The sequence below is a fragment of the Pteropus vampyrus genome, unplaced genomic scaffold, assembly GCF_000151845.1.
Source record: "Pteropus vampyrus isolate Shadow unplaced genomic scaffold, Pvam_2.0 Scaffold194, whole genome shotgun sequence".
Classification (NCBI taxonomy): Eukaryota; Metazoa; Chordata; class Mammalia; order Chiroptera; family Pteropodidae; genus Pteropus; species Pteropus vampyrus.
In genome coordinates, this window is record NW_011888975.1 from 162,108 (window position 1) to 166,140 (window position 4,033).

At 45.8% G+C, this 4,033-nt stretch overlaps 1 protein-coding gene across 1 annotated transcript in view; it reads right to left on the bottom strand.

The window, feature by feature from the left end:
• Positions 1-4,033, bottom strand: part of PRDX6 (peroxiredoxin 6) — a 12,243-nt gene that overhangs the window by 4,053 nt on the left and 4,157 nt on the right. The window lies entirely within an intron of this gene.

Genomic DNA, 4,033 nt, shown 5'->3' on the forward strand with positions numbered 1-4,033 from the left:
TTAATGAGTGAGTGAGTGAATGAATGAACACTCCTCGTCCTGCTCATTCGCACAGGAAGAACGGCAGGGTGCGGTACAGCCGCACACCCTCTCCGCGCCCAAGTCTCTGGAAACACAGCTGGCCTTTACTGCTTTGAGAAAGCGGCGGCAAACGCTTTAAAACCTGAATAATGTCACAACAGATCCCAATCCGACGTACCTCTCGGTACCCAAATCCTGGAAAAACCATCAGAAATAACGAGTTCGTTAAGTCCATCACACCTACAAACAACATCACTTGCAAAGATAATTCCATAGATCCAATCTCGGCCCCAAAAGCACCCTGAGTCAGACATCAAGCTACTGTAAGACGGACGATAAGAAACGAAAACAAAAACAAAAACAAAAACAAAAAACTCACAAAACTTAAAGTAAACACGAGAACGGAGATCCTAGTATGTACTTCACGGACAAGTCAAAGGTAAATCTGGGGAGAGGGAATAAATGAGCATGTAGGCGAGTCTCAGATAGTCTGGCTGCCTATCGAGTCAAGTAAAATCATAACCAGTATGGTTTCATGCTAGAGGCACCTTGACGCTTCCTTATAACCAGCTGTATGCCAACATTTGGGCACTGTTCTGGCAGTTAGGACTTGGTTTCCTATTTAAGGCAATCACAAGTTTGAAAATTCTAAAGCAGCTCATGGGCTAAAATGAACCTGGGTGTGCTCCTATACCTTAAAAGGCATTATGTGATGGGCTATAAACTCTTCCTTCGGCTGTTTTAATTATCGCTAAGCAGTAATTCTCAACCCTGCCACACCTACGTAGTAGGTGTTACATTACACCCACGAACACCAAAGAACCATATGCTTTGGCTTTATTCTATCTTCCATCAGGCTAATTCCTATTCTCTATCATCTTATATCAAAAAGAGCACTGGTTTGAGGTTCAAATCACAATGCCATCATTCTTTAGCAGGGCAGTCTTCAGCAAGTCCCTCCGACTCTTCCCTTTTGTCCTCTACACCAAAGGTCCCCAACCCCCCAGCTGCGGACTGGTACTGGTCCATGGCCTGTTAGGAACTGGGACGCACAGCTGGAGTGAGCGGCGGGTGAGCAAACAAAGCTTCATCTGTATTTGCAGCCGCTCCCCAGCGCCAGCATCACTGCCTCAGCTCCGCCTCAGATCACTAGGCATTAGAGTCTCATGGGAGCACCGGTCCTTGGTGCCAAAGAGGTGGGGGACCGCGGCTCTACAGGATTCTTCTAATCTCAGACATTTAGGATTAACTGGTCTGAAACGGCCAACGGATACAGCCCTGGGTGGCCAGCTCATAAGTCAGAACTACGCCTTTTATTCAATTGCATGTGAAATGCTTGAGGCTGTGCCTAGTACACAGTAAGCATCTCTCAAAAGTTACTTATCATTAGATAGTAGCACACTGTAGCAAAGTCATTAAAATGTTCTCAAGTTAAGTTTAGACCACCACATTTACTGTCCAAGTAACTCCTTTTGTTGGAAGTAGCCAATTCCCTCAGTTCATTCATTCGACAAATCTGGCCCACCAGCCTAGGAGTACTGAGTACCTAGCACTGTTCCAGCAATGCACACAAGAGTCTGCCCTGCCCAGCCTCCACTCTGGTGGGGAGAAACAAATGGCATTAGCCATATGCAGAGTATTTTAGATGGGGACAAGTGCTGAGGAGACAAGTTAACTGGAGGAGGCTAGGGACTATATGGAGGGGAGTTAATTTTAGATAAGGACACCAAGGACAGCCTTAGACGTGTCATTTGAGTCGAGACCTAAAAGAGGTGAGGGCAGATCACAGAGATACCTGGGGAAGGAAATGTTCCAAACAGGATTCTGGATATATTCTGAAGGCAGCGCAGATAAATGTGCTGATGAATCAGACATGTGATGTGAAAAAACCAGAGGCAATAAGGATGATTCGTACGTTTTTGGCCTGAGCAACTATAAAAATGCAGTTGCCATTAGCTCAGAGGAGTGAGACCCTGGGGTTAAGAACAGAAGCCCAGTTTTAGACACACCGGGTTTGAGATGACGGGACATCCCAGGGGAGACTCCGAGGGGGCAGTGGTTGTGCCACCTGGAAGCCAGGAGAGTGTGCTCTAGAGATGGGCTTTGGGTGTGAGCAGGCGAGCCCACCAAGGAGAAGAGCAAAGATAAAGGGAAAGAGCCCACGAAATGAGCCTCGGGCAACCGCAGCATGAATTAGGAGCGGGGAGCTGACAAAGCTCAGTCTGGGCCTGGGCAGGGACGGCCAAGGTGTGGGGCGTCCTGGAAGCCAAGAGAGGAAAATACTTAGAGCAGACAGTGATCGGCTGGGCTGAAGCTGCTGGGAGGCCAGGGAGGGTCAGGGCTGCCAAGCGACCCCTGGGTCGAGCAAGGTGAATGAAGGTCATCGTGCAATCCAAGTCAGATTTTCAAATGATCAGTGAAGTCTGATCTTGAAGTTTACTTGTACTGTCGCCTCAGAAAAAGCCCAAGCTACTCCGTAATTTAAGACCTGATTCATCACCTCAAAGCTCGTGCCCGTGGATGCTATACCTTGCTCCAGGCAAGATGGTCTTCTACACTGTCTATGGAAAGGGCGATCAGCTTCACGTTCCTCTTGGCAAATTCCGGTGCCAGCTTGGCAGCTCTGCCAAGCTCCGTGGTGCACACTGGGGTGAAGTCCCGAGGGTGGGAGAAGAGAATGCCCCATCTGAAACGAAGGGAGAGAGGTCGTGGCTGAATGAAAAGGTTATCGCCAACATCAGGTGGAACAAGCAGTCACAAATCCTAGATGAAAAGTGACTTTTTAAAGTGAATGCTTATGAAGGCAATGCCTTTTAAACTTTTTTTTGTTGAGAAATGCTTTTTGATCTTTTGATCTCCAGAAAAGCCAATGTTTAGAGCCCAAGTCAACTGAGGATATGAAATTCAAGATGACAAATATTTTAAGACTGTAATTTAAGGGTGTGGACTCTTTTAATAACTACAGAGCCAGACCGACCCCTTTCTAGCTAATAAAATCTGTGCTACTCAAACTCATCGAAATAACTTTTTTTCCTTCTTACCCTTTTCTACATTTTTTTCTAAGCACGCAGGCCCTGACCTTCAGCTCCAATAATGGGTGTCCTCATAGGCCCTGAACTCAAACAAATGCCTGACTGCAATAATAAAGAGATTATGTAACCTGGAGTAAATAGGCGCCTATTCTCTATTTATATGTAAAATTAAAGCTGACAGTGGCTTCTCTGAAGTGAATGGATATAAAATCCTTTATAAAACAGCTTCACTGACCTAACCTGCCAAACAGGACACCCAATATTTGTACCCCGACCAAACGACAGGACTTCAGAAGTTCTACCATCTCTTCCCTCGCAGTTTCTTTGTCTTCTTGCTTCAGATCAAGTAGGGAAAAAACTGACAGCCTACATCATTGTGGCCTATGGTTGAACTTGCTTAGCTTTAAATTTTAAGCACGTTTCGAGCTGAGTCACTAAGAACCATTGGAGTACCATTTTCTTCTCCTTGGCGACAGAAACTAACCTCTCTACTGAAAAGGGAGTTTTCCACACTCCCCTGGGCTGAGGACACCAGTAAAGCAAGACCCTAGTCTCGGAGATAACTAAGTCCAGCCTGGAGCCAAACTCACCTCTCCCAAGTTTGCTAAGTGTCCTGAAGCACAAAGAACAAAGCCAGAGACAAGGGTTCCCCCTAACCACTTACGCCTGTCATTCGACCCCCAAAGCTGCAGGAAAGGAAAAGACCTAACAAAAAGCATGAAGCTTCCTATAGTAAGATGTAGTATTTTTTAGATTGTAGAAGGCGTGAGGTATGTTTAAGTTTTAGTAAAGGGCGATAAGGGGGACATATTTCTTTTGAAATAATCTAGCTGGGTAAAACCTAGGCCTTAGATTCTATGGGAAGGATCCTTTTAAGGGCCAGTTGAGACTTTTGAGAAGAAATGAAACAGGATATTTCTTCTTGTTAAAGGGTGATGCATTAGGAAAGTTAGGCATTCTCTTTTCATCTTGAGCCAGAG